The sequence below is a fragment of the Xenopus laevis genome, chromosome 2S, assembly GCF_017654675.1.
Source record: "Xenopus laevis strain J_2021 chromosome 2S, Xenopus_laevis_v10.1, whole genome shotgun sequence".
NCBI classification, from domain to species: domain Eukaryota; kingdom Metazoa; phylum Chordata; class Amphibia; order Anura; family Pipidae; genus Xenopus; species Xenopus laevis.
The window spans coordinates 104,231,340-104,257,541 of record NC_054374.1 but is presented as its reverse complement, the minus strand read 5'-3'; the positions used below and the strand labels follow the sequence as shown (position 1 = coordinate 104,257,541).

General features: G+C 38.6%; 1 long non-coding RNA gene across 1 annotated transcript; it reads right to left on the bottom strand.

Moving 5' to 3' along the window:
* On the bottom strand, positions 1 to 26,202 carry LOC121400653. Its single transcript, XR_005965880.1, has 3 exons — positions 26,136 to 26,202; positions 18,063 to 18,098; positions 1 to 46 (listed from the first exon to the last, which is right to left on the bottom strand). It is a non-coding gene; the product is annotated as an uncharacterized LOC121400653 (long non-coding RNA).

Genomic DNA, 26,202 nt, shown 5'->3' with positions numbered 1-26,202 from the left:
TGTTGGTCTTCCCAGTGGTGCAGTCTTAAATTTTTTCCTTCACCTGCTGAGGAGCACAGGAAACTTGTCTCACCTTCCACCTTATTTAAATATGTATACAGTATATGCTAGGAGATCAAGTAAAAATCCACTAGTAAATTACTCAAGGACATTAAGAAAAGATAATTACATTTAAAGACCCTGCTAACAACCCAAAAAGTGCTAAGCAAAAAATCAGCACAATTTGTCATATTTTTACCCAGAATTCCATTGGGTGCTTTTGAATGGAATGTTACACCAAAAACTGAAAGCGTTTTTAAATAATTAACATACTGTATAATATACTGTTAGCATGCACTGGTAAAAGCTGTGTGTTTGCACACTATAGTTACTATAGTTTATATAAATAAACTGTGTAGCCAAGGGGGCAGCCATTCAAGATGCAAAAAAAGGAGAAAAGGCACAGGTTACATAGCACATAAGCCCTGCCTAATACAATAATGTTTTATCTGTCATGTGCTATGTAACCTGTGCCTTTTCTCCTTTTTTCCAGCTTGAATGGCTGCCCCTATGGCACCACAGCGGCTTGTTTATATGAACTATAATACTTTTTATGAAGCAAACACACCAGTTTTACCAATGCAGAGCAGCAGTACATTAAATTTTTATTACTTTGATATACTTTCAGTTTTTTGTTTTTCTGTTCTTTTAAACATGTGGTGAAAACTGGTTTAAACAAAGGTTCATAGAAAGACACAACTGACCCTTTCCACCTTGCTTTCCCTAAAACTGCAGTAAATGAGAATTATCATAGGTATGATATCATAGGTATGATACACATAAAGCAATTTTATGTTCCAGACAATAGCTGGGGCTTGTGCAGCTCTTTTGCCTTTGGAAAGGTGCCATAACAATATGTCAGAAAACTCTCCATGTGTGATAAGGCCTTTTATTCTTTTTACATTAAACTATAACACAAAGGATCACTCATTACTAAGCCTGAGGGGCAGAAATCAATGACAACTTCAGTCAAAAGAAAACACAACATTTGTATTAAAGTAGGTCTTTCCGCATTATCTCTGAACAGTAACAGCAGAGGTCCTGTCTCCAGCAGTTGTTACGCGTAGATCCCAGGTTTGCCTATATCCATTAAGGATTTATTAGACAAAATCAATACCATTCTTTCTGCAAGTATTTTTAACTCAAAAGGCTGATTATTCTTAATTCTGTAGGAGTTCAGGGCAAAGCATTGTTAAGAAATCAATAAGACTCATTTGCTGGAAGAATAAATATTAATGAGCGAATATAACAAATAATTGCCATACTCGTCAACTTATGTCAGAGTGAATCTTTATCATTATTAAGGCTATTGGAACATTTTTGAATTATAAAGTTAAATGAAAGGTAAAATCGCTTAGGGGGTCAAATTTTTAGGCACCCCTAATGTTTCTGTTGATAACATGCACCAGTTCATTCAGCAGAGTGAGACGTGGTTTTTTTTCTGTTCTTTCATTGTCGCCCTGAGCAAGTGTAAGTTTAGTATGGAGATTATTTGCTGATTTCTTTGCAGAGTATTTGCATACCATCACTTGGCACAAAGGAGCATTGGAAAGAACAGGTAAATGACTGTGTTTCACTCTGCAAAGATCTCTACTTAGCAATTATAATAAAATGGTGGGAGCCTAACAACTTGTTAACCTCTGTGATTTTACCTTTCCTTCTCTTTAAAAGTCATGGGACCATGGATATGTAAAGGACTACCTTATCGGTCATCTAAAGCTGAAATGCTTAAATGCACATTTCACCTTTTAATATTGCATTAACATAAGGCATACGTTTGCTTGTTTAAGAAAGCCTACAGCACATCTGTCCTGATGTTTTTTTTTTGTAAAAGTACTGATTTTAGAAGGTTTATATAGGCCTTGCCTCCATTAAAAATAAGGCAAAATGGCAGATACACGATACAGGTATGGGACCTGTTATCCAGAATGCTTGGGACCTGGGATTTTCTGGATTACAGATATTTCTGTAATTTGGATCTTCATCCCTTTCGTCTACTAGAAAATCATGTAAACATGAAATAAACCCAATAAACTGATTTTGCTTCCAGGATTAATTATATCTTAGTTTGGATCAAGTACAAGTTACTCTTTTATTATTACAGAGAAAAAGGAAATCATTTTAAAAAATTTGGATTATTTGATTACAATGGAGTCTATGGGAGATGGCCTTTCCATAATTCGGAGCATTCTGGATAATCGGTTTCTGGATAATGGGTCCCATACCTGTAACTATATTGTTTTAAGCTTTACAGTGGAAAGCCATCTATTGGAAGCCTCCCCGAACATTTCACCCTTCACCTCTGTCCTTTCATCTGGACTTAACATGTAATTATATAGTATAAACAGCCAAAAAAACAAAATGAGTTTAAAGAAAAATTAAGTTTAACTCTGTCCAGGAGCTGATCAAACACTATCATCTTCTGAGACCTATGTTTGCATTATAAGGTGCATGTTCGTTTGAGCCACACTTCCAAATGTTGTTTTTTGTTTATGCTATACACTAGAAATTTGCTTGCCAAGTGTGATATCAGAGAAAATGGTAAATTTGGCAGCTTGTTGCATAGGTTGAGAAGATCAAGGTAGTGGCAAGATGGTCCTAAAGAGCAATGTGTCAGCGGCATTACTGATTTCCATCACCCTGCAGTAGCATATATGAATATGCCATACATGTAAGCATTTTTGAGCAGAAGGAACTATGGAAAACAGGCCCAGGATTGCTTGTATGATTTTCATTTAAAGATTGGAGCTCACCCAGACAGACAGAACAGTCAGGACAATATGATGATCAGATTCCAGACTACAAAACAGTTTTGCCCTTATTGGGGGCTCATTGGTGTAGCAGGGCTTTCTGAAAGCATGTGTAGAATCCTGGCTATGTTTGAAAACCCAAAAGCCGAGCCTCAGCCATGAGAGTATTCCATATAAACTGAAATCTTAGGAGCAATCCTGTGCCTTTTTCCCAGCATTCCTATTGCTTTGCATACAAATGAGGAAGTTATCTCCCCAACCAAAATGCTTTTAATACTATTGAGGAAGTTGCTGCTAGTAAGGAGCTTATTTTTGAACCAGTAACAGGTTGTCTGAATTTCTGAACTTTGATAAAAATGCTTAGCATATGCATTCCAAATGTACTAGGCACAATTAAACAAAGAATGCTCTTAAGTGCCTTTTGGGACATGCACAGGATGAACATTTTAGTAACCATGCAACATAGATCTCATATTATGGTAATTTTTTGCATATATTTGTGATCAGCATCTTGAATTTTAGCCTTAATGTATCTTTAAAATCCCCACTGAGTCATGCACAGATGGATCCTTCCTTTGGGCAAGTTCTGGAGATCATTACATTTCATTCTTTAAAATTAATCACAAGTTGCTGCATAGATGCTGGGAATGGACTTAACAAAGAACATTTAAACAGAGGACTTCTGAAACATTCTGCTTTCAGGAATACATGGCGAAAGTATAACATTAGCTGGCATTTCATAAGTGCAATATTTAATTGTGAGTGTTATTTACTACTAGAACACACTCTGTTCTGTCCTCCCTACATATTAGGCAAGGGGAATAGAGTAGGATAAAGAGCTGAAACTGTAATACAAATGTAGCTCTATAATAAATTGAGTGGCACCGTCTCTATTATGAGGTTACTTTCAAATATAATTGTGCCACAAATGAGACCTTTCTCTCAGGTGCAAGCCCTCGCAATGGTGTGGAGGCAGGGTGTAGTGCAACTGTAACAATATACTTATGCACAAGAACTGGGCGCCAGTGGTTCTTTTATGCTTAACCAGGAACTTAGTTTATTTACAGAACAATCCATGTAGGAGTACAGCAAACATATAGCATAAAGGATTCGCTTATACTCACAGTACCAAAGAACACAGCTTGATCCCTGCAGGCAAGGGAACAGTTACAGCAGTAGTTAAGCAGCAATTGAGAAGGTACCCCAGCTTTCAGCCTGTGCCCTAAGTGGAACCTAGGGGAAATTCTACCATCCTTAAGTCTATGCACTTGGTCCCTACTTCAGGGTTATTAGTACCCGGGATCTTAAAGCTCCTAGGTTCCATTACCCATTCCCTTTCTGCCTGCTTGGTAAGGGCTAAAGCAAAATGGACCCAGACCGCATGGTTTCCAAGACCTTTATACTATAGCACAGTGCCATCTAGCGTACACTGTGAGGGGCTTACATAAGCAGCACAATGACACAAGTCCCCATTAGGACCCATTTAGGTGTCTAAAACCTTTAGGATGTGCCTGCCAATAATATGTGAGGGTGTCTAAATTATCACATCCCTACACAAATAAAAGGGAATGCAATCAGTACAAAGAATAATAATGCAGAAACATATGCAGATATATATAATTTCAACACAAACACTAGCTGGCACAAAAGGTATATACACTACAGCAATGTCTTTGGGGGTGCTGGCAGCTTTTGTGATAGTTTAGAACAGTTTTAAGACCATAAACTTACCAGCAATGCTATCATAAAAGGAGAGGGGGAAACTATGTGCTTATTCCACAGCATGGACTATAAACTGGAGTCTTAGCTCCCACAAGGCACTGTGTTGGACACATGTTAGGAGAATTGTAGCCTGATAAGTTTAAATGCAATGCTGCCATGGTCGGGACTATCAGGGTCAGATTTACCTCTTGTGCTCCCCTAGGACCAGCTGCTGTGCTCAACCCCCCCCCCCCACAATAGGACACCAGGACTTCATAATGCAGTGAAGAGTAGAAAATTTATTGTCAATGTTTCGGTCCTAATAATGTCTTGAGAAAGGTCCAAATTATGAAGTCCTGGAGTGTGTCTATTGGCATATGAATATTACTTTGTTTTAAAATATTATTATTTTGGTCACAAGACAGCTCAAGTTGAATTATTGTCATAATTATTATTTACAGTATATAATTAACTATTTAACCTATCAAGTGGAAGATAGATTCCATCCTGCCTGCCTGCTGTGGCTGGCTGTGCTTTTGAATTGCAGATGACTGCATAATCTGCATTTGCAGCCAGGCAGCAGCCACCCACCAGCCAAAATGCACAGAATTATTCACAGCTCCGTGGCAGTCTCACTCAGAGATGAGAACTAGTAGGACAGGTCACACGCAGAGTGATGTTCCTGTGCGGTGTAGTCACGTAACATGATTGCCCGCGACCAGGAAGAAACTGTTCAGTCTCTGTGCTCTCTTCTCGGGCTGCTGCGGGAAAGATAATTTAATTCTTTCAGTCTTATACCGACAGTTATATTATAGATGTTAGGCGCAGCAAGCCCTAGGCCAGGCTTTGGTGGCCTCTCCTCAAATCCTGGCCTGGGGACTATTCAATCGAATTTTAGACATTCAAATTTTTTCATAAACAACATAGCATTCGAATTGTGAATAAATACAAATTTATTAGAGTTAAAAAAAATTCACATTGCTATAGAATTAGACCTTTGATAAATAACCCCCTCAGAGTTTTCAAAGCTAATGGACTCCTGCTGCACAAATATGGCTGCCCCCTTATTGAGAAACATGAGGGTAAGAAAGGAAATGTAAAAGCATCAGGCAAATACTTTTTATAAATAGCATTCAAAGATAATGTTATGATAGATTTAAAAAAAGGGTATTTTCTGGTGTCAGTATCTCTTTAAGGTAGTTACAGAAAAAAACATGATAATGCTTACAGTGATAGTGTGCCAGTAACAGTGCAGCAGCCTTCTCTCTTCCTTAACCTTGTAATACTCACAGGGGATATCATGCAATATTACTACTATCATTTACACATAGAAAGAATGGGGTCAAGGTTAAAAATGTGGGATAACCTGCCTTACACATTAATACAAGATGCTTAGGAAGAAACTTGCACTGCTCTCAGTTGTTTGGCAAAATACCCTTCTCTATAGGCTTCCTACAATAAAAATAAAATGTAATAACAATATAGACCGAAGAAGAAATTGGAAGAAAAAAAAACGTACAAGAAAGTGCAGATGAACAGATTTGAACATAAGAATGGGTTTTTCTGACCCTGTAGCACTGCCACCATGCCTATGCCTATAGTATGGACTGAGCAGTACTGTTTGAATTAGATGCAATGGATTCTAATTTAAATCTTTTTATGAGCACAAAGCATACATTCATAAATATTGCAGATCCAAGTGCATTTACTGTGATATATGGAAACCACTATTGTAATGAATTTTCCTTGGAGACAGAAAGATGAAAGACAGATGCATAGGAAGAAGAGAGGGAAAAAATTATAGTACAGCAGGCTCAATTAAAAAAAGGAGCAGGTGAAGTTAGAGAAAAGGGGCCCCCAGTCCAACCAGCTATTTTTGGACTAAAGTTCCCAACATCCCAGTGAAAGCCTTTAGCTGTTTGTGTGGTTAGTCAGTTGGTCAACTTTTTTATGCACCTAAAGCCCTTCTTATACCAGAGCCTATAATAAACACATGAACATTTCTACAGTACATGCACTAAGCATCCACTAACATCTTTACTGGCCTATTTAAAATACTATACTTGATTTTCTGTAACCATGTATAAATAAAAGTATAGTAAAATATTGATGTAGAATAGGGCTGCCACCTGCCTGTTTTTCACTTGAGCTGTCTGAATCAAAACTGTTTGTCTAGGTTTTGTAGCTTTGAGACCCAGATAAGACTATGCTGCTAAGGTGTTTGAAATACAGCAATAAAAGTCATTGCCTCGCTCCCGGATGTCCTCGCCCCACACTTAAAGGAACTGTTTAGTTTAAAAATTAAACTGGGTAAATAGATAGACTGAGCAAAATAAATGTTTCTATATAGTAAATTAGCCAAAAATGTAATGTATAAAGGCGGAAGTGAAGGGATGTCTAACGTAATACCCAGAACACTACTTCCTCCTCTGCATCTCTTTAACCTGTTACCAGTCAGTAGCCAATCAGTGACTATATGGGAGCCATATAGGACATAACTGTTCAATTAGTTTGCTTTTAAATCTGACCTGCGTGATAAGGATCAAAAGCAAACTAAATAGCAATGTCCCATATGGCCCCTCTTTAAGTAACTGATTAACTAATCATAGGGTGCCTCGCTAAGTAGTCCCTCACTATGCTGGGGTCCTTGTGTACTGACAGCAAATGAAATACAAATGTTTGGGTTCAATCCTGTGCTTACTCTGTTTAATACATTTTCAGATGACTGCTCACTCTTCTGGTTTTTCTCCAAGATATGACTTCTGCCCTATACAGCAGCTGACAGCATGCCAAGTCCCACTTAGAGTTCCCTCAAAGTTAGGTAATCCAGGTGATGCTCTATTTTATGGCTCAAAAGAGTCCAATCTTTTTTTCCTGTTGGAATCCTGCTGGATTTGTATTCTAAATCTGATTGAATTTCGACTTACGGGTGAATCTCAGCAGCAGCATTGTAATATTGAACACTTGTCACATATGGCAAGCCCAACCCCCAAGGGAGTAACTGGATTTGTGTGTGCCTGGCCCTCAGCTACTTGGTTGCCACCAGGACTTACCGCACTAGAATACAGTACTCCCACATGGGTAGGCAAAGAAGCCAAACGTATTCTCTGGGGTGGGAGCCGGTAAGGAAGGAGCTGGACACAGTCAGACAGGCTGGGTCAGAACCAGAAGTTATACAGTGACAGGAACAGGAATCAAGAAACAAGCAAATAAACTAGACTTGACCTATAAAGAGCAGAATAAGGGATTTTAGGGATCTTCAACAAGGGCTGTGTTCCATCTGTATTTGGAACTTACATGCGACCCTGTGAGTACAGCCCGCTTTAAAAGAATAGGATGAGGTTTGTCCTGTGCTCCGCTCCCTTGTGGCTGAGCGTATTAAAACGGAACACAGGGAAGCACAGGAACAAACACACGTGACTATGTTTCTGAGGCCAAATGCCAATTGAATTATATTTGTACTTACACTAAGCACATGTGTGATCCCACTATACAATTCTCTCTTGAACTTGGCAATTTAATTTCTTTTGGCAGTGTGGATATCAGGGACCGACAATATCTCATTCCCGAGAGTCTTTTATTCCAATATTACACCATCTCCTTAAGATACACAAGTCCTTAGTTTCACCTGAAGGACCCCTATTGTTTCCAGCACAAGTTCATTCAAGGAAGGTGGGTGGATTCTTGCCTACAACCCACAGTGGTAGATAGAAATACTTATTTAAGAGTCTAGCTCAGGGGTGCCCACGACGTAGATCGCGGCCTACCAGTAGATCGCGCTAATGTTCCTGGTAGACCGAGAGGGAGGGAAAGAGAGCACAAGAACAGCAGCACAGGAGGGAGGGAAGGAGAGTACAAGAACAGCAGCACGGGAGGGTTGGAGAGCACAAGAACAGAACCACGGGAGGAAGGGAAAGAGAGCACAAGAACAGCAGCACGGGACACAAAAGGGAGGGCTGACAGAAACAAACACGGACCCAAAAGGGAGGGCTGACAGAAACAAGCACGGACACAGAAGGGAGAGCTGAAAGCAACAAGCAGGGACACAGAAGAGAGAGCTGAGAGCAACAAGCAGGGACACAGAAGGGACAGCTGACAGAAACAAGCAGGGACACAGAAGGGAGAGCTGAGCTGAGCAACAAGTAGGGACACAGAAGGGAGAGCTGAGCTGAGCAACAAGCAGGGACACAGAAGGGAGGGCTGACAGCAACAAGCAGGGACAAAGAAGGGAGAGCTGAGCAACAAGCAGGGACACAGAAAGGAGAGCTGAGCTGAGCAACAAGCAGGGACACAGAAGGGAGAGCTGACAGCAACAAGCACTGAGGGGAAGGGAGGGCTGAGCAGCAAACATGGAGGGAAAGTATCTCTTTAAACTTTCATAACCAGCCAAATTTTGTAAAATTAACATGGTAATTAGGAGGTGTGGTAACAAAAATGGGCGTGGTCAAAAAAATTTGCTGTGCGTTACCAAGGTAGATCTCCCGATGGGGGCCAGGTGTCAAGAGTAGATCCCAGTGTAACAAAATCTGGGCACCCATGGTATAGCTCATCTGGATTTAAATCACTGTATTTGTCAATTTTCATTTACATTTAATGTCAGATGGTACTAGCTGTATATTCTATGCTTTAAAACCAATTCATATTTTCATGATTTTGTCACATTTGTCATATAAGCACTAGATTTTCTTCTGGATAACAATTATTTCCTTATTGATAGGGAACTATGGGTTGATGGGAGTTGTTCTGCATCTATGGAAATGATAACTTATACTGTTACAATATTGCTTTGTACAGGCTTACACAGACAACAGTATACTGATTTGGCAGGGTTCAGTATCTGAATTGGAGCCTTTTGTAGGGCATTTGAACTCTACCAAAATTATACTGACCAGTTTTCCTAATTTGGAAAACCAGACAGGCAGTTTTGACCTGGGCAGCCCCTCAAAAAATCGTGGTAACCCTATTTCAGCGCCTTGTTTTCGCTTTGTTGCTTCTCTCTCACAGCACTTCCTCCTTCACTCCTTCCTTCCTGTCAGCTCACAAGGGTGGGTACTCCTCCTCCTCCATGCACAGAAACAACTAACTCAAAGAGAATTTAAATATAAACTATTCATTGTTTCCAACTATTCAACTATTTCCTTATCTTATACCTTGTAGTAACTAATATTTAGCGGATGTTAGGGTATATTGTTTTGGAGCTCTGCTGTTAACCTTCCATATTGTGCTTGTCCAGCCATGGGGTACAAACCTTTTCAAACTTTGCAGAACACCCTCTCTTGGAATACAGGAGCTTATACATGATAACCACTGGTAAACCTGGTCTTCCAAAAATTGTATGGTTGGGATAATTTGAGTCTTCCATATCATAGTAATAGATTTTCAGACATAAAATAATACAAAAAATAGATATAAAAGCTCTTTTAGCTATTGTCAGTAACTTGGTTTAATAACTTGGCATTAATCAGATCAGATAGATATTTCACTACAGCATTCCAGAACCTTTGTATCTTATGACATGACCAGACTAGGAAATTCCACCTGCAAAGGGTGGAATGTATCTTTGAAGGCTACTATGTATCCAAATATTGATTCAAGCGTATCCATCCCCAGATCTTTGTTCATGTCCAGTATATCACGTTGCCATTTTTCAGGTTTACCCAGGAGGGTGTCATTGGCTAATATCAGGTAAGGATAGAACATGGATGGCCTGTGGTGCGTGTATAATTGTGTGTGAAATTGGGAATGTCTCCAAAAAAACCCCCACTCTTGCTAACATACTTGCTCCAAATTTAGTTAATTCACCTAAAACCAATAATGCGACAAACTGGCTACCCGTGTGTCATCACATCCCTAGATACATCAGTAAGGCCCTTCATTTTGTGATTTGAATTGCATCTTGAAAGTGTTGCATTCCGCTTCAGAATGAAAAATAAGAACAATCCTTAAAGGATGTGTAAGAAAGTGGCATTAGAATAAATCAAACATTACCACGTTAACACTGCTGTATGCTGTTTAAAATTACATGTAGTTATAAAGCGATATAATGAAGTCTGTCATATGTGTAGGCAAGTATAAAATTCTTTTGTGTTGAAAAGGATGTCCAAAAATTATGTCATTCTATACAAGGTCTTGATGGAGTCACTCCACAGCTAGGGCTACGGCCACCTATACTGTAGGTCTGATATTATGAGCAAGTGACAGCTGAAATACTCCTTGGTCTAATGTGAGCCCAGTCTGCACCGATAGCCCATGATTGGTTATAGAGGAACTTTGCTTCCAATTCAAATGTCATTTGTGGCCAAATCAAATGACAACAATTTTAAATGAGTTTACTTTAGCATGTCTTGTCTGGATATGGACTTTAACTGGACCATAGTGTTCTATTGACTGTACATTTAGCATGCTTTTTAGCTTGATACATCATTAGCAAAAGGGAGTCAGTCTGATTAGTGGCATAACATTTTGTTGTCATTTTTTTGCTCTTTTATAAAGAAGCACTGAACAACATTTGTGCCAATTGTCATTTCTAAGACATTGTTTTTATTCTACTACAAATACACACCATCGGGGGACAATAATGTATGGTTCATACTTAGTGGTCATCAAAACAGTAAAAATAGACTATTGTTCAGTGGTAGTCACCATGGAAACCAGATTTATGGCCCTTCCTTATTACAGCCAAGGTTTCTTCTCTTGTGCTTTTGTTGGTTGCAAACTTATTTTAGAACAAGGATTCTGTATACTATTTGTGATTGCAAATCAGGGTTAATATATATAATTTATAGTTATTTCTTTGATCCAATAATAGCATAAAGCAAACATAAATAAATAAAGTTGTAGTCTGATATCAGTGGGCAGTTGTGGGGCCCTTGAAGAGTATGCCTGTTACCTGCTTGCATGTCTGAATCCAATCTTGCTGCAAATGTGTAACTTAATATATACAATGTATGTCTATCATCAGTAGGGCAAAGCAACATCCCTTATTACATCAGCAGCACTAATGTTCTCGGGAGGAGGTAAATGCTGTAGGAGCAGCTCACCCAAGTGCCACATTATATTTGCGCTTATATTCCTCTGAGCAGTGGGACATTTACTCTTCCGATAAGGCGTTTCACATGAAAAATGTGCTTTCTCTCTAAACTGTAGGACATAAATGATTTCTAAGAGTCTTTTAGCCTCATATGGGATAATGCCTCTAGATAAGTGACAAATTTTTAAATATTTATCCAATGGACAACCTTAGACCATGGTTTGTATATATTAGATACACTTTGCAATTTGGATATATACATTTCATTTATACTATTAAGTTTTTCTATTTATAATGGTGAATTAGAGTGCGCTTTAGGATAATATTTTGCATTGTGTAGATATACACAAAAGATTATGCTTCACTAGCTAGCCACTCCCATGGAGGGCTATACTTGCCTTAACCTCAGCCCTAGAGAGAAGCAAAGAGAATAGGACTATATTGTACCTTTCTCTCTCCCTCCTGTTTACTTTATTTAAGTTTGTTCTGTTTTTATTGCTATTATCTTTACTTATATACTGCCCCATCATGTCACAGAGTGCTAAATCATTCTCACCCATCCTGGCCCTAGCAATTTCATTTTTCTAGCAAACATTAATGGCAAAATCATTTATGCACTGCTCTCTCACTACCTTTTTGAACAAATACTTCAAGACTGCTCTAAATGTGCTTTTCTTCTGAATGCTTCAGTTGTTCACTCTTTATGCAGTCTCTTAAAATGTTCTTTCCTTTGTGAATAGCTCAAAATTCCTCTCCAAAAAGAGTTGTATTTTAGATTCATTTTTTTGCCTTCCTGGAACAGCAAAATTACAGTACCAGATTGAAATCAACATACCTTTGTTAAATATTAAACGGGTTATGATCAAAACACTTATTTTGAAGTATATGAATCAGGGAGGTAGTGGAGATATACTTTAGTGTCTGAAAGAAATTGTTAATATTAAGGTAATAAGCTATTACTGGAAGTATAATATAAAGTACAATGTAATAGTAAAATTGCTAATTTGCTTTTTTAACTAAAAGAGGAGCGAGAGAGAGAGAGAGAGAAGCTGCAGAACAAGTGAAGCTATTTATGCTTGGTAACAGTGACATCTCCTGGTTACACTGCATTTCAATGAAACAAAGGTGACCTTTGAGGTTTTATTGCTTAAATGTTTATTTAAAAAATATGTATAGGAAAAAAAGGAAACATAACTGATCACAGCATAATATACAGTATTTATTAGTAACAGCAAACAAAAAGATTTCAAAAACATGAAGAAAGCCTACAAGAGTTTAGTGAAATAAAGGCTGATAATTGTTTGATTTCCCTGCTAACCTTTAATTTGAGCATGTTCAGCACTTTGGGGGTATTAGGTAATACATAGATCATCATGTATTCCAGCAAAGCAAAATAATCAAAGCTTGCATCACTTTACATATTCCATTTCTTCATCTGATAACATTTCCCTAACATTTCCATGTTGGAAAGCAGATCAAATTCCCAATGCAAAATTCCAAATAAACTGGGTACTTATGGCTAAAGGAACCTTCAAGAGCCCACAGGAGCCATGGGGGATCATGTAGTCCTGAACCTGAATGAGACCAAGTACCACAGCGAGGTGGAATAGACCTGCTCTTGTAGGGCATATTTTTAACATTGGAGACAAATATCACCAGTGATATTGCCCAAGGCCACCAATCACATGTTTATGTTTTCTACTTGCAGGTCACTGTTCACATCTAATTGCTGGTTGATGTGGACAGCTCCAGGGTCGGACTGGGGGGCCCTCCGGGGATTCTGCCTCAGGGCCCCCCTTCTGACTCTGGGGGCTGCTGTCTCAGGGCCTCCTGTCTGGCCCAACATCACCACTGCACGTGTGCGCATGCGCGTCAGCGCGCACTCGCTCATGCGCGTCATCGTGCGCACTCGGCTCGGCAGGAACAAAACCAGGGTGCGGTTCTGGGTCAGCGGGGCCAACTAGAGCCAGGGGCCCACCAGTTTTTTTCCCAGTGTCCCATTCTTTTTAGACTATTTTGCGTTTCTGGTATGTCGCTTGGCGCATAATTCAAGGCTTTATTCATTGCTCAATTTAAAATTGTGTGGCTATAGCCCCTCTCTAGGAAGCGGTCATATGCTTCTTGTAGCTGTTTATCTCGCCACTTCCTATTTGAGTTATTACGAATAACTCTCAAAAATTGAGAGAAAGGGAAACTATCTTTGGTTAAAGGTGGATGGAAGCTATTATAATGTAAAATGGTGTTTCTATCAGTAGACTTACGATGAAGTTTATAGCCCAATCCACCTTCTTCCATTAAGATAGAGACATTCAGAAATTCTATTTCTTTATCACCAGTTGAAAGGGTAAATCGTACCAGTGTGTCCAGACTATTTATGTTTTCCAAAGAGGTCCGGTCACCCTGCCATAAAATGAAAATATCATCGATATAACGATATGTATATATATATATATATATATATATATATATATATATATATTCCGACAGACTTGGAGGAGGATACACCGCCTGCCTCCTATAGCAGCATTAGTTACTAATGATCGGTGCCTAACTTCTCTAAGGGAGGAGGTCCATAAGATTGTTAGGGGGAGGTCTCCAACTCCTAGCAGTCCCTTTGGAACTTTTTAGGGACATATGGTGGAATTTAATGTCACAACTCCCATATTGAGGTGCCACAGAGGGTGGCAATTATGACCAAATGATAGGTCTCAGTTCAATCATGTCCTGATACCATGTTTGTAATAAATTTCTTGTGGGACCTGTGAGTAGAATCTTTTCAGTACAAATTTACATGTTAATGTAAAACCCACATGACAGTGGTCATTTTATAAATATAGAGGGCCTGTGCCCTTCCAAGACTGCACTGGATACTAGGCAGGCCAAGTGGCAATGATGTTTGCTGATGTCATCACCTGTGTCTCACATTTCCTTCCCACCACTGTGTGTTTAATTTGGCACTGTTTGCCAGGTGTAATCACTTTGGGAAAAGCCTGAGTGTAGGCCGAAACATCTTCACGATAAAAAATTTAAGATGTTTCACACTAAGACCCAAGTCTTGCGCATTCACTTGTTCTGCTGCTATATATACTCTACTTATACAGTAGATCCAGAAATCCCCAGGTCCTGAGCTGCCCACAGCTCTCTGGAGTTTGTTTCTGTATTGGAATTACTATATCACAGACATTCAGTTCAATGTTGATGATGAATCTCCATCAGATTACTAGAACAATGTTTGCTCCATTACTCCTTTTTATCCTAAACATGGCAACATACATTAACTACATTTTAATTTAAAAAAAAAACATATTAAATCTGTCTTGTGAACTGGAATGTTATAAATATGTATCTTTTTTTATGTATTTACTAATTATTAAGGAATACATCTGAAAAAAAAATCTTATACCTTTGCATTGCAAAGTTTCACATTTTAGAGTTATTGAGCTGTAACAATGCATTCATAATTTGCTACTCAGTTAACAAAAATGGAAAATATGAAGAATATTTAGCATCAGCCTGTACAATAAAGTATGCATATTAAAGTAATCATTTTAATTGTCACATTTTTTCTACTAACTCTTTAATATTATGATCAATATAAAAATAATAAACAAAGATTAGCTTACAGGATATTTACATTTTTTAAAACAAAAGTTTATTTCCCCATTAAATGTTTTATTAAAGTAATGTATTCTGAAAATCAGAACAGGATTTGAAAGAGTAATGGGATACTATAAAATTATCTGTAACAAACTAAAAAAACCATAATTTTTGTGTTTTCTAAATCTATAAACTCATAGACTAGACTAGATTATTTAAAAAAATTAATTAGAAGAGTTATAGTGAGCTACAAGCTTACAGCAGGAAGAAATACAGTCCCTCGGGGCGGAGCCAAGCAACATGGCGCCGTAAACCCAGAGCTGCTCACCTCACCTCTATACACAGTGGCAAAAAGGGATCTGTGTAGAGCTGTTCCAGATGGGCAGGACACAGAAACACAGTTGGGAGAAGGTAGACACGGAAAGCGCTGCTCATCAAAGCCCGCAAGTAACCCAGCGGGAGATATCGCCGATGTTTAGCCGCAAGAACCAAAACGACATGGAGGCGGTTAAGATGGCGCCTGCCCGCAGGGGGAAAGAGGGGCGAGAGGAGTGAGCGGAGGTGTCCATGAGAGAGTCTGCGGAGTCAGACAGCGGTGGTGAAGGGGAGACGGGAGACATATATGCACAGATTGTCAAACTACCGTCTAAAGCAGAAATCAAGGAGATGCTGCTGGAGGTGACGATCCCTATTAGGGAGGATATAAAGGGCTTAAGCAAGATTTGGCGAATATAGCAAGTGAGTTACAAGTTAATCAAAAAGCTTTGAGTACGAAATTGCAACAGCAGGAGAACATTGTTAGTGGTATCCTGAGATAAATAGAAGAACAGGAATCATAGAAAAAACCTGAGAATTAGGGTGGTGTAGGGTGGAGTCGATACAGAATGAAGACATTAAGAATTTCTACAACAAATTTTTAACAATATACTCAATAAGGAAAAGGAGATGGCAACAGAACAGAATACGGATTGAAAGAGCCCATAGGGTTCAGAAGCCGAGCACTGCCCCCCTAACGTTCCCAGAGACATTCTGTGCTATTTCTTGAGCTATGCCACAAAAGAAGAAATATTACAAAAAGCCAAAGAGGTGGAGAATATGATATATGAAGATAACACTATTATACTCTACCAGGATTTGGCACAAATAACACTGTGGAAAAGAAAAGCTTTGAAACCCCTTACTGATGTGCTGCGAGAGAGGAACATCTTATACAGGTGGGGTTTTCCTTTCTCTCTGACTGTACAAAAAGAAGGAGTATGGGCTACCTTTCGCTCCCCGAAGGACTTGGAAACCTTTTTTAAAAAACTGCATTTGCCAGAGATTGAACTTTTGGACTGGCCAGATGAACTTCAGCGAAATTTGGATCTAAATTTGTCTCAACAGGATTGGACAAAGGTGTAACCGACAAAAGAAAGGCTTTTTAGGAAAAGCAAAAAGAGAGTCAAGATGGACTATTTTTGTCTTATTAAGAATGCTTCCTTTTGAACAGGAAAGGAAGAAGGGTAATGTATTAAAGGGGAAAGGATGGAAATAAAGGGGGGGGGTTTTGTTTATGCAATGCTTATGTAAGGTTTAGAGAAGAAATGAGACCCTTGGCGAATTAAAGACTGTATACTGTTTACTGTGTATAAGTAAAAGATTTCACTACAGAGGGATTACTGAAGCATGAATAGATTAAAACTATAATAAAATAAATAATGATTTAAGCTTTGTCTATCAAAGAGATGAGAAGTGTGAGATAACCCTCGGATTTAGCATGGAATATGGTGGTGGAATAGGAAGGGTGTTAAAAATAAAAAAAAATAAAAATGCTTTTGTCAATGAAAAATTATGTAAGGTCTCGAGAAATAATTAATGAAACCCTTGGTGAATTTAAGATTGTATATTGTTTACAGTGTTTATGTAAATGGTTTAAACATGGAGGGATTATTGAAGAGGGAAAAGGTTAAAATTATAAGTAATTCTCTTGATTGTCGGGTGGTCCCTCACTCCAAATGTATCAGGGTTCTATACAACAGAGTCAGTGGCACCGTCCAAGCCACAATATAGCCAAGGTAAAAGTAAAGTTCACTCTGGAGAACCACATTCGATTCAGTGTATTTTATTTAAACACAACATGTTTCGGACAGACATGTCTTTCATCAGGTACTAACCACATTCGATTCAGTGTATTTTATTTAAACACAACATGTTTTGGACAGACATGTCCTTCATCAGGTGCTAGTGCTAGCACCTGACGAAGGACATGTCTTTCCGAAACATGTTGTGTTTAAATAAAATACACTGAATCGAATGTGGTTAGCACCTGATGAAAGACATGTCTGTCCGAAACATGTTGTGTAATTAGAGAGGTTGGAAGGGGAGCACGATTGGTTAAACCATGATCCCCGTGTTGCTCGGGCTGCCACAACCACCAAAAACAGTGGAATCGCCACTAGAGCCGCAGATAGCAACAGTCAGCCCCTGGGTAAGAGTTCCAGGTAGCTGGTGCAGCTAAATTTGAGTTGTTTTTTGTTTCTTACAACACTAAGGGGGTAACAGAGGCATTTGAGAAGTATTATCAGTCCTTATATAAAGTACAAGAAAACAATCAGTGGAGAAATTTATTAAAAACGTTAATCTGAAGTCTCTTACGCAAGACCAAGCATTAGATCTAGAAGCATCATTCTCATACAAAGAAATTGAGGAAGGAATTGAGAGCATACCCTTGGGAAAGAGTCCAGGCCCAGATGGCTATATAGCATCATTCTTCAAAATATTTAAGGCAGATATCTATTATATAGATATTTTATTTCTATCACAGGCTCAGGGAGCACAAATAACTATTATACCGAAACAAGATAAAGACCCACAACTATGCTCTAGCTATAGGCCCATCTCCTTAAAAAATATAGACATGAAACGATATGCTCAGACACTGGCGAAAGGGATGAAACAATACTTACTGGATTTGATACATTCAGACGAAGCGGGATTCGTCCCTAAAAGAGAAGCAAAAGATAATATAACAAAAACCATATGATTAATACAACATGCCAAAAATTCACAAACTCCAATATGTCTACTCACTACAGATGCCAAAAAGGCATTTGACAGGATATCCTGGACATTCATGGAAAAAACATTGAAAAACTTTGGGTTTGGGGAGCATTTTAGAAATCGAATATTAGCTTTATACGATAAACCCACGGCTAAAATAAAAATTAACGGCACACTCTCTCAGAAGATTTTGATCTATAATGGTACGAGACAGGGATGTCCCTTGTCCCCGTCACTGTTTTTACTGGTTTTTACTGGACACTTCTCTCACATATTAGGAATAACCCAGACATTTCAAGCATACGGGTAAAAGGAAAAGAATACAAATGTGCAGCATTTGCTGATGATTTATTGATGTATATAACAAAGCCAGTGATAACAATACCAAACATAATAAGCCTATTAAAGCACTTCAGAAAATTATCTAATTTCAAAATTAACTACACAAAATGTAGTTAATGAATATTAACGAGAAAGAAGAATTAGTTACACTTATTAAACAGAATTTCCCATTTAAATGGTCAGTCTCAACTTTTAAATATATGGGGGTAAATTTAAAAAGGTGATTTAGAAAGAGCATATCAAGATAACTATGTCCCATTGTTAGCTTCTATTTAAAAGACAATCGATAACTGGAAGAACATTAAGATATCTTGGTTTGGCAGAATTCCGGCGATAAAGACGGTGGTCATGCCCAAAACTCTATACTTATTTCAAGTCCTACCAATAGATGTACCCCCGACTTTCTTTAATAAAGAGGTGGGTACACATATACCTATGATTAAGGGATTTTTTCCCGAAACGCGTTTTACAGCAGCAACCCCAATAAAACCTATGCCAGAAGTGCCGTCTACCTGTTTTGAGTCATTGGAAGTTGGCAGTGGGGATCCTGCTTGACTGAGCACCTGGTTAGGAATGCGGTGAGAAGTAGCGGTCCTTTCCCTTTTCGCTCTCAATCTACACATATACATATTTGTATAACCTGCTCAAGATTGAAAGAATACTGGTCCCAGGTATTAGAGAGCATATACAAAATAACATTTATGGCCTCTCGCTATCTTATAATGTTTCAGAACACCAACATGTGCTTCTATTGTGTCAAAGATTAGATTGTGTCTGTCTTAGTCCAATTTAAAAACGGAAAATTCTGCGGTTAAAGGTACCAGGAGCAGCTTTTTGCCACCCCTGGTAACCTGTTCAGCACTACTTCATAAGGCAAACTATTCAATTCATCTCATTGGTGGGTCCCTTAGGGTTCTGTATTAGATCCACTTTTAATTAATGTTTTTATTAAAGGGGTTGTTCACCTTTGAGATAACTTTTAGATAATTTGCAATTTGCTTTCATTTTTTTTATTGAAGGTTTTTGAGTTATTTAGCTTTTTATTCAGCAGCTCTTCAATTTGCATTTTAAGCAATCTAGTAACTAGGGCCCAAATTACCCTAGCAACAATGCATTGATTTGAATTAGAGACTGGAACATAAATAGGAGAGTCTGAATAGAGGGATCAGTAATAAAAAGTAGTAATAACAATACATTTGTAGCCTTACAGAGCATTATTTACTCACTTACAGAGACGCCCATTTGAAAGCTGCAAAGAATCAGAAGAAAAAGGCAAATAACTATAAAAATAAATAATGAAAACCAATTGAAAAGTGGCTTAGAATTGGTCGTTCTATAAAATAATAAAAGTTACCTTAAAGGTGAACCACCCACTTAATGTATTGTAAGTAATTTATCAGTGGTTGCTGGTTATACAAAATTATGCAGCCCAATTTATCCCATCCAGGATGTGGTATTTTTGCAGCAGGATACTGACAAACTGGCAATCTGGGCAGCTAAGTGGCAGATGAGATTCAATGTTGAAGCGAGAATGCATCCACAATTGATAGGGAACAAGATCTCAAACCAAATACTGCCTGTGGCAAAAATTTCTCCAAACACTGGCTGCAACACAATATTAATATTGACTGGAAAAATATGAGAGTTTGTACCTGGTGTAGCTGTCTATGTTATTAAAGGAGAAGGAAAGCTACAGAGGCATTTTATTGCCAATAGATTAGCTGCAATAGTGCAAGCTAGAATGCTATATTTATTCTGTAGAATATTTTACCATACCTGAGTAAAAAGCTCTAGAAACTCTCTGTTTGTTTAGAATAGGAGCTGCAGTATTAATGTGGTGTGACATCACTTCCTGCCTGAGTCTCTCCCTGCTCTGGGCTCAGATTACAGTAGAGAAGGGAGGGGTGGGCGGAGAGGAGCAAACTGAGCATGCTCTTGCCCAGGGCAATGAGGTTTAAGCTGAAGGCAGGAAGTCTGATACAGAAGCCCATGTGTACACAATAGAAGGAAAGAAATGCAGTGTTTCTTTTGACAGGGGACTCAGAGCAACATTACTTTGGGGGTTTACTGGTATATTTAGATGGACCTTTCTGATAAGGCTTACTTAGTTTTAACCTTTCCTTCTCCTTTAAAGGAGACATATAGTATAACTAAAACCCCCATCCCATTTACTTTTGGTTAAGTTGATATTATCTTTAAAAATGGCCCTTTATTGGAGCTCCCTATAGATCTGCTATGGTCCCAGTCCATGTTTCAAATGAAGGGTGGGTGTATTCTAACAGTCCCTGCCAAAAACATAGTAGGAGGGGGATAGCCAATCACAAACCTGCAGTCACACACATCAAAGACAGGCTTCAGTTTATTATCAGATCAGCCTAGCAGCTGATTCTATCCTTCAGTGCAGTGTGCTGAGTGCCACTGATTCCCCTGCACAGCCTGGGAAAGGAGGCAGCAGTTGTGATTAGTAGGTGGGATGGGTGGGAGTAGTAGGGTTTTTGCAGAAATTATAAAGTAACCATTAATGCCCCATTATTTAAACACATTCCTTCTATATTTAAAAAGGGTATTGTGCACTGGCACAGTCTTGTTTTTGTTTACATAAGATGAATCTTTTACTAACCTTTGAATGTTAAAGGGGTTGTTCACCTTCCAACACTTTTTTCAGTTCAGTTGGTTTTGAATTGTTCACCAGAAATAAAGATTTCTTCCAATTACTTTCTTTTTTCTGTGTGACTGTTTTTCTAATATTGAAGTGTAAAGTGTAATTTATCACTTTCTAAAGCAGCTCTGGGAGGGGGGGGGTCGCCAATCCTTGAGTTTCATTAAAGGCAGCTGTTAGAATTTATATAATTCCAGAGATGCTGCAGAAAAATGAATCAACTAAATCAGGCATGTCCAAAGTGCGGTCCGCAGGCCAATTGCGGCCCGTTTTCAAATTTACACCAGCCTCCATCATGAAATGAATAATAATGTGGCCTGCCAGTACAGTGATCAGAAATCGCGTAGCCGTATTATTTGGGCACATTAGTGAAATGATCTGCCACTTGGTCTATGCTGCTGCCTGTGTGCTGAAGGTGTAAGCAATAGACACGTACTGGCACATAGTGATAAGCCACTCTCACATACTTCTTTAGGGCTGAAGGTGCAATAGACGTACTGACGTGCCAGTACAGTAAACTAAAGACGTATGTCAGAGCGTCGCGTCGCTACGTGCCAGTACGCGTCTATTGCTAACACCTTCATGTGCCCAAATATTTCTGCCACAGATACTCAATTCCTTGTTTAAATGAGGCACGGAGAATAAGTCCAAACAGACTCCACTTCCACTAAACGCCGTGTACTTGTCCATCTCCAGGAGTGAATGATCCTGATCACAAGCTAGCTACCTCGGAATGGATGTCAGGCTGAATGATCGCCCCCCACACATTTTCACCTCACCAAATCTGGCCCTCGTTGCAAAAAGTTTTGACACCCCTGAACTAAATGTTACAAAATTGTAACAGTTCAGAATCTGCACCTGAATTACTGAGCTGCCAGACTATAACATGGACAGGACATTAAACGTTAATGGGGTCGTTCACCTTCCAAACACTTTTTTCAGTTCAGTTGTTTTCAGATTGTTCCCCAGAAATAAAGACTTTTTCCAATTACTTTTCATTATTTATTTTTTACTGTTTTTCCAAAATCTAAGTTTATAGTTGAATTTTCTTGTCTCTCGTTTTTGAGTCTGGCAGTTCAGTAATTCAGGTGCAGACTCTAAACTGTTACAATTTTGCAACATTTCGTTGATCCATTTCTCAGCAGCATCTCTGGAGTATTAGCAACTATTGTATCAATTCTAACAGCTGCCTGTAATGAAACCCAGAGATTCTGCTCAGCAGGGACAAAGATAAGAAATGTATCAACTAAATGTATCAATTTAGAACAGTTTAAGGGGTCCGCGGCCCCCCCCCCAGGGCTGCTTTAGAAGGTGAAAAAAGACACTTTGCACTTCAATATTAGAAAAACGGTGACACATAGAAAATAGAAAGTAATTGGAAAAAGTCGTTATTTCTGGTGATCTATTGGAAAACAACTAGTTGTTTGAAGGTGAACAACCCCTTTAATATACTTTACAGTATTTGTTATGAATACAGAATATGAATATATGATCTAAAATACTATAGGAGGTGTTGTGTCCTTTTATGAAATAAAAAAAACTGGGCACATGTATGTCCACCAGTTCAGTGAAAAAAGTGCAATTTCAAGCGCAATCACCATGATTATATCCCATAATGCAGAAATCATTGTGGCACAATTGCTCTGTGCCAACCGCAGTTTCCTCTGATTCACCAAATTTAAAAGAGACCTGTCACCCAGACATAAAAATCTGTATGATTAAATATGAAACCCAAATTCTTTATTTAATTAAAACTTCCATACTGGTTATAAACTTTTTTAAACAAGACATTTTGTGTAAAAACTAAGAACGTACTGAGGGAACTTGTGTGGACCAGAAAGTTGGGAGGTGATAGCAATTGGTATCATGTTTCCAAAATTCTCCACTTCAGTGAAACACAATAAAACCCCTAATACTAAGGGCTAATTGGAAACTAAAATTACTCTTATTGCAAGTGATTCCCACCCATTGTAATCTCCTAAATTAGACCTTTTTTTGTCCCTAAATTGTGAAATACGGTCCTAGTTTGCAGAGTAAAAAAAACAAACTCAAATCCCCCATTTTTTCCTAAATTTTCCCTTTTTTGGAGCCTCGACTGCAGAACTAACAGGGATCCTGCACACACTTTAAAAAAAAAAAAAAAAAATTTAAAAATGAATGTTGGTCAATTACACCCATTGCCGTCTCCTAATTTAGCCATTGTGTGATAAATCATAAAGCTTGATTACAAATAAAAACTAAAAAAGATGACTTCATTTCACACGGTCCTAATTTGCACAAAAATTGTGTTTTGGTTAAATTGGGAGAAGAGTATATTTTAGCACAGGTCAACCTTGAGCAGAAAATAATCCTGAGGATTTATGAGGGGCATTCAATAATTTATCTACCTCAGTAGGAAAGAAAAGAGTTTACAAAAATGTTTTGTTTTATTTTTCAATATAGTCTCCTGACTATATATACACATCATCCACTTTTCTTTCAAATACTTTAACCCCTTAGAAAAAAAAATCTTCTGTTTGACCTCCAAACCAGGACGTCACAGCTGCCTTGACATCTAAATCACGTGAATACGGCTGTCCACGGAGAGATTTCATTCATCATACCTGGGAAGTTGAAATAATCTGAGGGAGCAGGTCAGGACTGTATGGTGGATGGATCAGATGCTGGAACACATATTTTTTTGATGGCATCTTGTGATTTACATAACAATGGAGCATTATCATATAGTATAAAAAGATATCCCCTTAATTAATTATAACGCGTTTCAGAAGAAATCAATCGCCGCCAGATGGATCGTCGCCATGTTGCCTTTTCAGAAGAGGAGCACAAGTGGAGTATCGGTAAGATATTTCTTAATAAAGTCTTTGCGAATGTAAAGTTAAATGTGTGCTGATGGTTTTTTTTTTCGTTAAGGGCAAACAAATTTTTTTATAAAAAAAATTTCATGTTACTGTTCCTTCACAGATCCTCAACTAATATAATTAATTTTATTAATAACTTTTATGATAAGGGTGGTAATTAACTCAAATCCGTAATTGATCTCTGGATATAATCACAACATCAATTCATAAATTATTTATTTATTCAGCACCAGCCACTTTAATGAAAAAGAAAGTTTAAGAATTAATTCAATGAACACAATTCACTTTATATTAATACAAGAGATAGTTCAATTGATTTATTGCAACAGCACTTTATAATTATATATGGTCTGGGAGAAAAAAGCACTTTATGGAAAATTAGTGTCAATTTATGAATGCGTATTATCAGTGGCGTAACTAGATGTTACTGGGCCCAACAGCAGATTAATTTTAGGGGCCCCCAACATATTCAGAGATTGTCCTGTTTTACAAATATTTGTTAAAATTGCTCATTATTTGGGCCTCGTGGGGCCCCCTATACGTCCTGGGCCCCCCTGCAGCCGCAGGGTCTGCTTCCTTTGTAGTTACGCCCCTGCGTATTATCATTGGTGTTAATAGGGGGCACATGTTTAAAAATAGCCCCTTTATTGGAGCTCCCTATAAATGTTCTGTTTCAAATCAGGGTTGGGCTGTCCTAACGGTGCCTAACAGAAGCACATTAGGAGGGGGACAGCCAATCACAGCCCTGCAGTCACACAAGCACAGACAGGCTTCAGTTCCCTATCTGGTCCTGCTAGTTGCTGATTGGTTCCTGTCCTACAGTGCAGTGAGCTGACTCCCCTGCACAGCCTGGTAATTCAGGGAGCAGGAAGTGGGAGGGATTATTAGGGGTTTTGAAGAAATATTCAATAAATTAGACTGAAACGCTACCTTTTAAAGCACAATTCTTCTATATCTTAATGAGTATAACACACTGGTACATTCTTATTTTTTTTTACACAAATAGTCTCCTTTAAGCCATAACTGTACCATGAGACGTCACAACTAGGGATGAGCAAACTTTTCGCAGCAAATATGAGGTCCATTGACTCTATGTGAAAAAATATGCAGCTCGTAGACTTCAATACTTTTTAACGAGCTTACGCTATTTCGCAAATTTTTCCGATGTCACAACATGCCCACACTTGTTCGACACTTGCTATTTTATTCCATACTAATGTAGATAAATTATTGCACACCCCTTTTAGCGGGAGCTGAAGTTCAAGTGTAGCCGTGCATGGCTAGTAACCAAAACAAAAAAAAAGCCACTTTCCTCCCCGGACAAAAGTAGAAGCTGCAGCAGATAAAAAGATTGTGAGCCAGGGTTGCCAGGTCTAATTTTCACAAGCAGCTACAAAACCAGCCATGAGGCACTTCAAAAGTAGCCCAAAAATAACAGAATATGTGCACTGAAAAAAGGTCTAAAACACAAATGAATATATGTGAAAATACTCCTTTTTCAAATTTTCGCAAGTTTTTCCATGAAGCAAAATGTGACAGATTTGCCCGTCACCAGGGGCTAGTGTTGCCACCTGGCCAATATTTTACCGGCCTGGCTGGTAAAAATGATGGTTGATCCCAATGTTATTAATAGGGAAAAAAGATAAATATATAGGAAGGCCGGTATTTTTTTCCAGAAAAGGTGGCAACCCTACCAGGGGCGTAACTACAGAGGGGGCCCAGGAGATACATATACAGCTTTAATAAATATTGGCAAAACATATTACCCCGAAATTGAGGAAAGTCACTGGATGGGAGACTGGGGTACAGAACCCAAAATCTACACAAGTCAGTCCCATTGAATGCTGGGTATTGCAGTCTTACATTAAGCTTGGCAAATTGTTTAACAAAAACTACATTACCCAACATGCTTTGGGAGACACAGGCTTTGCACATAAGGGGAAGAAAAAAAATTGGCTGCTTTGTACAAAGAACAAACCAGCTAAAGGGTAGCCCAAATCCGTACCTTGGCTAATTTGTACTTTAAAAACCCAGCCTGAGCTTTAAATTAGTAGCCCAACTTGGCTGGGAAACGGGCAACCTGGCAACTCTGTTGTGAGCAGACGCCACAGACTTACCAGCGACTTACGATTGCGCAACATTAAATTATTTCGTCACTCCCCCAAGGCGGCTACGTGCCGCGTC